Source organism: Xiphophorus hellerii, chromosome 6 (genome assembly GCF_003331165.1).
Source record: "Xiphophorus hellerii strain 12219 chromosome 6, Xiphophorus_hellerii-4.1, whole genome shotgun sequence".
Taxonomy (NCBI): domain Eukaryota; kingdom Metazoa; phylum Chordata; class Actinopteri; order Cyprinodontiformes; family Poeciliidae; genus Xiphophorus; species Xiphophorus hellerii.
Window position 1 is genome coordinate 17594266 of NC_045677.1, and position 11930 is coordinate 17606195.

An 11930-nucleotide genomic window follows, 5' to 3' on the forward strand; every position below is an offset into this window, starting at 1 on the left:
AACTCACAAAGTCACTATTTCAGGGTATTTGTTGACGTTGATCATTTGTTCTTCTGAATTAACAAGAAGTGTGTGAGTGTGTGAGAGGGAGCTGTGCTTTCTGCAAGAGAAGAAGAAGAAGAAGAAATATACGTGTGACAAATTATGCTACCAAGAAACAACACATCATTATCCTTGGGCCTGGGGCTCAGTGAGTCGTAACGAGAGTAATAGGAAATCCACGGTTGGGGAGAGAAACGGTCGTGCATGGCCGGTGGAGAGAGACCATGCAGGGGTATGGATGCTGGAGAGACTCGCAAAATTATGGCTCAAGGCTATTGTAAAAACTGTCGAGCGTAAATGACTGCGATTTCAAACATCTTTGGAAGAAAGAAAAGAGAAAAGGGGGGAGAAAAAACCCGACTCTTTCCCTCGCTGTTATAGAGAGAACCGTCAAGTTTTAGTGCGCATTGCTAATTAGTCAATTTCTCTCTGCCTTCACAGCCCGACGACTTTGCTGCTGAGCTGAAACTGCTAATTTCTGGGACCAGCCTTTTTTTGGCTGTGAACTGGATGGATGAATGGCTTGTCTCGCACAAATGACAAAAAGCCCCTGCCTTAATCTCCATCGCCAAAATAACCCCCTCATCTCATTCTGCTCCTGCTAGTCCTTCAAAAGAAGATGCTTTGCACTAACACAAGTTTTGCATCTGTATAATAAATAGCATCTACCATGATGTCCATATTGTTTATATTGTGAAGTGGAAGCATTTAAATTCCTCCTTTCACTCTGTGACAAAGGCACCTCACGCAGCATCACAGCATCCTCAAAGTGATGCAAAGTTTACAGAAACAAGCACATAAAGTGGTTTATTATGAACTATGATGTTTGATCAACTTGTTATTACAAAAATGAATTCAACACCTTTTACTGGTTTAAGTTAATAAATTCTTTAAATTGACAGAAATTAAAGCCTAAGATAAAGTAGAAACGCACCAAGAACACTATTGTAAAACAGTGGTGGTGGCAGCATAATGCTCTGGGAATGGTTTCAGCTGCAGGGACGTGCAAGCTGTTCAAGTTGTTTGGAATGTGTAGCTAAAAAACAGGGCAATCCTGGAAACTAACCTGCTATAGGAGCTACTTTCATAGTGTAATTATGTTGTCATGATGCACCCTTTAAAGACGCACTGCACAGTCACAGTATGATGCTGCCACCACCATGTTCCACTGTAAGAATGGTGTACTAAAGGTGAGGTGTAATGTTAGCTTTCCACCACACATTGCATTTTGCAAGAAGCCCGAAAAGTTATATTTCAGCTTCATCTGACCAGAGGACCTTCTTCTACATGTTTCTTGAGCTCACTTTCCACAATTTGCCAATCTTTCCACTGTTCATAAAACTCAGATCTCTGAAATGCACTAACTAATAGTTGACATCTCAAATGATTATCACAATAAAGCCGAGGATCTCTGTAGCTCCTCCAGAGTTGCCATAGACATCTTGGCCATTTTGCCTTGCTCGGCCTTTCAGTTTAGATACATAGTCATTTCTTTGTTGGTTTACTGCTATGCCACACTTTTCAATTTTGATCATGGAATGAATATGGAGATAAAACGGCTCAATATATATTGAGATTAAAACACCAATTCTGTGATATCTAATTGACAGCAATTGATTGCACCAATATTTATTTATAGGTATAAGAGTAAAGGAGGCTTAATGCACATCATAGTTTTCTGATATATTTATATACATATATATATAAACATTCTTATTATTTAGCTGCTTCATTATGTACAGCATTGTTTTGCTAGAAGACATAAATCCAAACAACTTTTTGTAGCATAATACAAATGAAAGAAAAACAGTGTAAATATTTTTGTCTAAATCTAAAAGACAAAACTTCAGCAGAGGAATAATAATAAGTCTTCATTGTCTGCATGCACATCTATTGTGAGAGAAGTTCCAGTAGCGTGAAAAATCACCTAATGTGACTTCAGACAGAAGCTTCCTCCAGCTTGAGGTCCCCATGTCTAGCACAAAGACACCTAATCTTCATATATAAATTAGGATTCCGTCTTTAAGCTCACAAACATGAAAAATCAGGTATCACTTATTAGGACCGCAAACTGTCAATTACACCCAGAGCTCAATTAGAGTAAATAAACTTACATGCGGGACTCCCATGGGACCCGTAGAGACAGTTGCCTCACAAGTTCTGAAAATGACAGATAGGGATAAATGGGTTTGTTCATGTACTATGAAATAGAGAAGCACAACGCTATCGTCAAGCAGTAACGGGCCATATATATAGGTAGCATTTATAAGCGATGGAGCCATACTATTGTTTGATGTTTGAGTGCTTGACAAGCACGCAGCCAGCATATCCCCCTCCACACCCTCAATTCACTCTGGTTGAACTCTATGAGATGACTGATTAGACTGTGCGCTCCATCTCAAAAATTAATACAAAAAAATCATTATAACTAAAGGAAAACTGTAGCACTGTAATATTAATTGGAAGTTTAAGGCAAGTATGGAGTCAGTTTGTATTGTTGTTTACACAACCGATAGTGTGTTGCCTCATTCTAAGAGGTCTCACTGGCATTACAGTAATTCACCGTACTTCAGTTTGCAGCCACATACTGTTATCTTTACTATCTCTCAGTTAGCAGTACATTACCCGAGTCTCGGGCGAGCTATTCTAATGCAATAAAATGACCATTTCCAACTCTTTCAGCTCTTTGTAGCAACTCAGTCTCCTGAGGCCACTGGTCTTCAGATTGCAGGGCGTTTATGGTTGTAGGTTGTTGCAGTATGCAGGAGGAGGAGGGAGGGGTCATCAGATAAGAGAGGAATTTCTAGACTAATTAAACCCTTTGAGAATCACACTACAGTGATTTACAACTCTCTGTACCAGTTAACCCGACTCATTTTTATCTGTCATATTACTCAGATACCATATCTACCTCTATTGCTTAAAAGTCTTTTTTTTTGTCTGCAAGATTATGAAAACAAGAGGGGGAGATAATAGAATAAACATCAAGTGAGTTTTAAAAACAGTTTCTCACTCATAATGAGAGCTTTAAAGGGCATCCAGTGTGTCCAATGAAATAGTAATAAGCACACAACTCTTTGCATAATACTTACCCTATATTCAGCTTTTTCATTGTTTAAGATGGTACAATATTGTGCTCCTATAACAGAAAAATAAACAGCATAATCATGTCAGTATCACCATATCCTTGGGTTACGGAATAAAGAGCGAGCATTTAATCCAATCAGTGCAATGAAACAAAGAAAAGCAAAGTTGTGAATAGCAAAGTCTACCAGGCATAATTCCTTTTGGCTGGCTCCTGCAGAGGGGTATGCTAAGATAGAAAGTATTATTTTCCTAAATGGAAGGTGTCAGATGGTCACGGAAATGTGATCGGCTGTTCAAGATCACTGCTTCCCATCTGCAATTTGTGACGTGTGAAAGATTCAGCCCAAATGTGCTCACCGAGCGTAAATCCTCAGCACTTTCTCTTATCATGGAAAAGCAAGATAACCAGCTGTTTACAGATCAGAGAACATATCATATTAATATCATGGAGGGTGGGGCAGGGGTGGTGGGGCCGGGGGGTGATATCATCTTGTTTGTAAAATATTTTGTTAACTAAGTGTGGTGTGGTATGGCAACCTATAAAGTGAAAGTTGTAATTTGTGTTTTTTTAGTGGAGGCGAGGACCGCTAAAAGGGTTTTTTTTTTCAAAGAAGGAAAGAATTGAAGGAAGGTAAAAATCACAGAAACTACATGTTTGCCTAACTGAGCTGTCTATCAATCATCTATGCATCTATCTGAGGTGAACATTTACCCTTTAGCCAACATCTTCGTATGTATTCCAGCCAAGTTAATTGCAAATCAATTTATCAGTGAGAATACACTTGATTTTTTGACTCCTAAAATAAAAACAGAACTGTAAAAGGGGGTTAATTGGAAGGTTATGCCTTTACTTCCTTAGGGGCTAGGGGTTTGTCCTGTAACTTGTGGGTTGCCGGTTTGAACCCCTGCTCCGTCCATCTCAGTTATTGTGTCCTTGCACAGAGTGGTGGTCAGAGGGCTCGGTGGTGGCGAATGGCAGCCTAGCTTCTGCGTCAGGGCAGCAGTGGCAACAATATACCGTATTTTCCGGACCACAAAGCGCACCTCATTATTAGCCACACCCACAAAGTTTAAAAAACAAAACCTGGAAACGTACAGATACCAGCCGCACCGGGCTGGTACCTCCGCCGCTCTGGGTTTTTAACAAGGACGCAGCAGAGGGCTGCATCCTTAATAAATCCGCTATTAAGGACGCAGCCCTGCGTCTCCAACAACAAACCATGGGTTCGTTCACGCCGAGCTTACGAGCAGCAGATCTATTTACCTCCTGTAGTACCAGATCGATAGCCTTCAACTTAAAGCTGCATCATATGAACTTCTTCGTGTGGTTTCCATGATGAGGGGGTATGAGTTTGAAGAAATTGCCCTGCTGCTAGCATGTGCTTGTTCTAAAGGAAAATCAGCACTTTCTTCTTTGATTTCCAATTGTGACTTCCAATGATTCACTTCCTACTAAAGGGCCCCCTGGTGGTTGAAGAAAAATCCACAGAAAGGCCGCACCGGGCTATAAGCAGCATGGTTCAAAGCGTGGGAAAAAAGTAGCGGCTTATAGACCGAAAAATACGGTACCTTACTTTGAATGGGTGAATGGCCTCAGACTTGATAAAGTGCAAAACAAAAGCAGGACATTTACCATTTGTAAACTGTAAGTGTTTTTAATAAGGCTACATGAATCCCTACATGGCCCCGTTTTACACCTTGCACCTCTCTCTGAGCCTCATGTTTCTAAAGGGTGACCCACTGTTTGAGGAACAGGGGGAGAGCAAAGGTAAACGTCCCTTAAAATGGGAGACAAATGTTATTCTCATCCCAGCTAATACATTTTTGTTATATATTTTCTAATAAATATTATGTTTGATATTATTATTATTATTAATTGTAGTTATTTATCGAAGGGAAGATCAAATAATTCCACATTTTAAATATTATGCTATATTACTAATAGTATATGTAATTAAACCAATGTTATTCACTTATTTATATGAGTTATATAAAAAAAAAAGAAAAACAAATATACGTTCTGATGTGTTATTAACATATTTAAACATTTTGGAACAAAGTATTCGTTTAGATATACTTCATCATTATATTCCAATAATTTTTCAAGAGTAGTACAATTACTAAAGTCTACTTTTAGTTATTCATATGGATAAACCTGGGTATTGGGATTCAGCCTAAGAGTCACACTAATTTCTCAAATTTGTTCACTGACATGATGACCAAAAATATTTAATGAGTTGAAGTAAGACTTCTAATTGTAGAATGTTAAAACTGACATTAAAGATATTGACTGAATATTACAATTTTACACCTCTAACCCTATGTTTTTCTAAGGTGCAAGCTGTCCTAACTGTTTCCATATGTGACAAAAGAAAACGTTTTGCAGCTCTTAAATTTTTCACGCATATAAGCTGCACTTGCAAATCCGCTCATACATGTAAATTCTTTCCCAGTTATTTTTTATTGGCACAAGAACCGCTAAAGTGTACTTTCAAGTGCTATATGTTTTGTATTACGTATAAGTGTTAACCATTAAAGAAAAATGAAAGACTATTTGTCATTTAAAGCTTTTTTTTTTTACCATGTCAAGAACCACTTTAATGTGTTTGCTGGATACATGCAAATATAATATCTACTTGGAGGAGTTATGATGTAGCCCGTTAAGTAATAAGTTACTAAGGACGTCAACAGTTACATTCTTCAGTTAGAGGAGTCATACGCTTTCATAAAGAATGTTTGAACATTTGAAAAAATGAAAGCAAATTTAAATATACTGAAGTAGCTTTATTTGCTAATAGGGCACATTTAACATTCTGCCCTGGTTCTTCCTATACAGTCATAAAAATGTTTGCAGATTTAATGAATATTTGCATGACATAATTCTTGTTTTGACACATAACATAGACATCCCTGAGAACTGGTGATGTTTCAGTTTTTTTAAGGAATGCACAATTTCTCTGTGGAATATCTCTAACCAGTGCTTGATTAAAGTGCTAAGGGGAAGAGGGAGTGGTAAGCATCGGGACAACCCTTGAAAATGGGATTTAGCCATAGCTACCACTTGTTTAACCCATAAGTAATTTGGATGTGGAGACCAATTAGCTTTTGCTTGTCATTTCAGATCAAACTTTGTCAAAGATGATTTATAAAATATCCTTTGTACAATAAACTGAAGGCACTTATATTTGTCATTCAGGGAAAATGGGAGGCCTGCTGTTTTAAACCCCTAGATCCCCCACACATGGCGTCGCCACCACAGACACGGCTCACAGAGTCAGCCAGCAGCCGGGAGGTGAGCAGAAAGGAACAGGCGGTGTCCCCTCCAGAGTGAGCACAGGAGTGTGTGCGTGTGTGTGGGGGATTCTCGGATGACAAAAGAATACCAGTTGTGCAGTTCAGGTGGGAGGACTCATGGAGGTAGTGTGGAGGAGTCACCTGAGGGAGAACCTTGACTTTTGGGACCGGGGGCTGCAGAGGACACCCGGAGTTGCAGAGAAGGCCGTGGAGAAGGCCTGGGGGGCTTGAGGGAGAAGAGGGGGCTGCTGTTGCACAGTCTCCCCAGTGTGATGCATCTACCTTCAGGGTGGCAGCAGGCGTGGAGTGGGGTGCGATGGAGCGAGCACGGGCTCAGTGGCGCGGTCACCAAGGGACGCTGAAGCTGCTGTAGCAGGACTGATAGTTATTCCTTGAGAGGATTGCAAGATGAGCCCCATTGTATTAGCAAACCCCTTTCTACTGAAGCACTATCAATGTTCTCAAGCCTTTAAAGAATCAAGAATATCTGATATAACACTGCTTTATTTTTTTCTGATCTCTTGAGTAATAATACTTTTAATAAAACATACAGTTTCTCTAACATATTGAGGGTTTTACTGGGAATCAGAATTATTGGTACTGTCAGAGTAAAACTTCTGCAAATGCTTTTGGCAATAAAACCCCTGCAAATCATTGCATAGTGATTTAAAATGTGCACACATTAAGCTTTTTAATTTCTGAGCCATACTTTTGTGTTGCAACTGTTCGAGTCATATCTTTTAGAAATTCTCTGTGTCTAATATGGTCAGCACTCCCAATTATTCACTCCAGTGACAAGTGAAACAAATGGGACCAACCAGTGCATTCTGTATTATCTACACCCCTTGGATTCCCTGACAATAATTAATACAATAGCAAGCTGCTGTTACCAGCCCTGACGACATGAGCTCGACAACATAAGCTCTCTCTTTTCCAAGAGCTCTTGAGAGCAAATTACATCCAGCAGCGAGGTCGTATATGTCGTGGTCACCCCGGCAGCCTGGTGGTGTCATTCGGCTGCTGTCTGGGCGCTCAGATCAAGCTCAGATGAAGATCCCACTGCATGGCGCTGTTAACGTCGCAAGGTCATTATTCACATCATTACTCCATGGATGTAAGGTGCAAGGTATATGTCAAGAATATATGAATGTAGCACTCACCGTTGGGATATACGCTGCTTTTAACAGCAAAGGCTGCCTCATATATCAGTGAAGTTCATTAACATGCCATATGATTTTACTGATGCGTTGTGCTGACCACCACACTGGTCACACACCATTATGTGTTTACTTTATTTTGTTTAGTCTTACCAGTTGTTACTAAAAAACAATTCCTACGGTGCCTCGGGAAAGTATTCACACCCTCAAAACCTTTTCCCATACTGTCATGTTAAAGCCACAAACTGCAATGTAATTGAGGTTAGATGTGAAAGATGTGACACACTGTAGTGTGTGTCATAATGTATTTAATATAAATTAAAATAAAAATAATTCATGACCTTCACTTTTTTCATATAAAAATAAGTTCTCATAAAAGTGTCTAGTTGGTAGAATCACTGCCCACTTCAGTTAAGTCTGCAGGTCTTTTTTTGGTGTATATCTTCCAGTTTACCTAGAGACTAAAATACTCTGTCACAGATTCTCAGTTGAATTGAGGTCTGAACTTTGACTGGGCCATTCAAACACATGAACATGCTTTGATCTAACCGGTTTTCTAGTGTAACTCTTGCATTATTTGTAGGTTAGTTGTACTTGTGGGAGGTGGACCTTTATAGGAGTCTCTAGTCTTTTACAACCTCTAACAGATTTGCTTCTAGGATTGCCCTCTTCTAAGCTTGGTCCATCTTTCCATCAACTTTGACCAGCTTCTTTTTACCTGATGCTATAACCAATTTCAAAATTTATGTTAACTATATTACTGCCCTGCCTGTCGTGCTCCTTGGTCTTTGTGATGATGTTTGTTGACTAATGTTTTCTAACAAACCTCTGATGCCTTCAGAAAAACAAAGTATTTATAATGCTCTTCAGTTTTAATACAACTGGAGCATGTACTGACACTGAATTACATATAAATGGATCTTTTTTTAGAAATTAGGTTACTTGTGAAGGCAGTTGGGTGCATTAGCTTTTATAAGAATTGAGAGAAATGCATAACACTTTTCAACACATTATTTGACATCCATTTCATAATAATATACTGTCTTGTGCTGCTTTTTTACATAAATCCCAATTGTAATGTGGGAAAATGTGAAAAGGCTTCAAAGTGTATGAATATTTTTGCAAGGAACTGGAAGTGGTATTAAAACAATCAGCTGACCAGTGTGTTTCTCTAAGAGCTGCCATGCAGTTATACTAACCCTTGTGAATTTTGCCTATGAGAATATTAACAGGTTTTTTTTTTAATTATAGAGGCACGCATTCCCACAACATCCATTAAAGGAATGCCTTGCTAATTTTAAACCCTCACAGCAGGCATTTTGGCACCAACAGAAGAAAAGTGGATGAGTTTCTCTTTAACAGCTGTAATTTGTGTTTTCCAATCACCATGCTGATTTCTGCTCATTATACTCCGGTTTCACACCGGTAAGTGAGCAAAGTTTGGATTGATTGACTCTAATTAACTAAAAAATGTTCCAAGCCACGGATTTATTATCATGCTAGCTAGCCACAAATGTCAGAGACTTTCACAAATTATTATCCTCTTAAGATAAATATCTTTGAAATCAAATGAGTGTGGAAGCACCAGGAGCACGTATTGTTATACTGATGAATTTGTTTGTCATGTTTTCTGCTGAGCTCAACATGAAGGACTCACCTGGGCAAACACACAGTTCCAGAGTATGGTTAACTAGTGTAGTATGACTGACTGATGGACGCTTTAGTTTGTTAAAGTTTGTTGAAATTTACTATTTAAAACCTACTTTAACTCAGAGCAGTAGGATTAAAAGTGTTTTTTAAAAAATCTAATCAAATTAAAATAACAAAGAGACGCTTATGCGGCTGTGTACTGCCTGGGTCATCGTTTCCCTTTTGTGTGCCCCGCAAACTTGGCAGCATCTCCCCTCATTGATATTTTAGACACAGTGGCACCCCCTCTCAACTCAAATTCTTTTCTTGACTTCTTCAGCTCCAAGGCTCAAGTCTCTACTTTCTCATGAACAAAAACGAGACGTTTCAGAGGACACCTCCATTTCCCCCGGTTTTAAAAAGACCTCAGAGCAGAATTTTGTTTAGCCAGAGAAGACAGAACGTTGCTCTGATTCGCTCGGCTTCACCTCGGCGATCAAAACTGATTACTGAAGTGAATCCAAACGAAACGGACCCATCGTCTGCATGGTGGAGCCGGGCTGAAATTGAGAATCACGCTGCCAGTAAATCAGATCCCCCCCTCCCACCAAACATGTTTCTTGCAGAATCTACCTTTAGACTAAACTACAAAAATCTGCTATCCTAGCTTTGATCCATCACACAGTGCAACAGCACGGCAAGGAATATGCTATAAATTTTATCCTCAACATAGTGAAACAAGCATCAAATATGGAAGAAAATATGTCTCAGCTGTCAGGCACTCCTCATTAGTACTTTCACAGTCTACCCTGTTTAGAGTAGCAGTTTTTAGGCGTGTGCACCTCGAGGCACGCCTGCAGATAAATGTGATGACATCCAGTCGTGGCTCACTTTCATTTATTTAGGGGATTGATTAGATGCATGGTGAGCAGATAAATGTGTTGTAGAGGCACTTTCATGTAAGATATTGCTGTATAGTCAGTGAAGGATAGGAAGAATATAAGATGGACTGAGCATTTTTCTTTTTGAGCTGTTTTTGATGAGGTGGTGGTACCTTGACTCTGCACCGCATTATTTGCTGTAGCTTTTGTGCATGTGTGAATGCACAACAGTTCAGGCTTACAAACCTTGAGAAAAGTCCCTACAATTCTGAAAATAAATCCTAAACATTGAAATTTTTAATGCAATTATAATCATTCTGTACCAATAGACCTGAGACGACAGGTCTACATAAAATTATCGAATAGGTCAGTCTTTCTGAAAATGTCTGTCTTGTGGTCCAAGGAATTCAATCCAGATTCAGTCTATCGCTCAGAAAATGCAGACGGAATCAGAAATGTGTTACATTTTGGTAATTTGTGGATAAGATCTAACAAATCTGAGTTTCCAATAATCTCAAGTGTACAGTTTCCACTGCGTTTTACAGTGAAAGAGAAATAAGAGTATCTGCCATGACTGCTGCTCCTCTCTATCCCGCCTGTCTGCGTTGTGTGACCTGATCAGCTGTCTCTCAGATTGACAGCCATCTTGTAGAAACAATACTGAATGCTACTATAACACAAGTCATTATTAATTACGGCCTTCAAAGAAAATTGCTGTGCAAAGCAGAACTCTCGTGTTCTTTGTAAAACAAAAGTGCATCATAAGTGCAAAAGAACATGTAATGAGTCAAATTATCAACAGGGCATATTAAAACAAGGGTCAGTCTGATGTCTTTGCACAGTGATCCCTCTGCAAAGATTCTCAGAAAAACAAAATGCCCTGTACTGAAGATTTTTTGTAGCAGTTTGATGAGTCAGGAAGAATAAAACTGTGCATGTTTTAGCAGAAGTGGGTGTTAAGATATTAAAGCAGTTTTCTAAAATCCAGTTAACCAAGTGTTGGGTAAAAAAACATTTATGGTGTGCGTGTGTGTGTGACTTACAGTACATTCCCAAAGCTCTTGTACGTCAACTAATGAAATGCCAATGAATTTATGAATTTATTTTACAAAACGTGTATGCTATGTTCTATTTTTTTTCTTTTTTTAAAAATAAAATACTCATATACAGCTGATAATTAGATTTTTAAGAGCATGCATAAATATTTTATTCAATCCAATAAATAAGAGTTATTTTCTATTAATCTACAAAAAAAATTACTGTTTGGGAATAAATAAAAGTTATTTAAAAAAAATATATATATAATACCCAGCTTAGTGAAGGCAAATGTGGCTATTTTCCAAACTAGGTTGCCTGTGTACTGTAATTATCTCTATGTCTGAATATATAAGCTTTATATCAGCTATTATATTGCTGTTATTGTCTTGTTTCAGTTTAAGTTGACTTTGTGTTTTACTGTAAAAAAATCAAACAGTTTAGAATAAAAAACAAATATTTTAAATGTAAAGAACAATTTATCTTGCTTTTTATTTGTAAGTAACTGTAGTAAAAAGTGACTTGCTTATCACTGGTTATCTAAAACTTTTGACCTATACTAGACTTGGACTCCTGAACATGAAGTTTGAGAATCCCTGGAGTAGATCATACTTCAGACAGTTATCTTTCCAGTGTTGTTGTGTTCACACTGCCCCCTTCTGTCCTGACTAGTAGGGGAGGTCTCTGATAAAACAACAACAAACCCCCCAATTATCTGTCAGCACAGATGGACAGGATGAAAAACAGTACTTTTGAGAAGTTAAGGTGGTGTCACAATGATACCCCAAATAAAACTTCCATAATT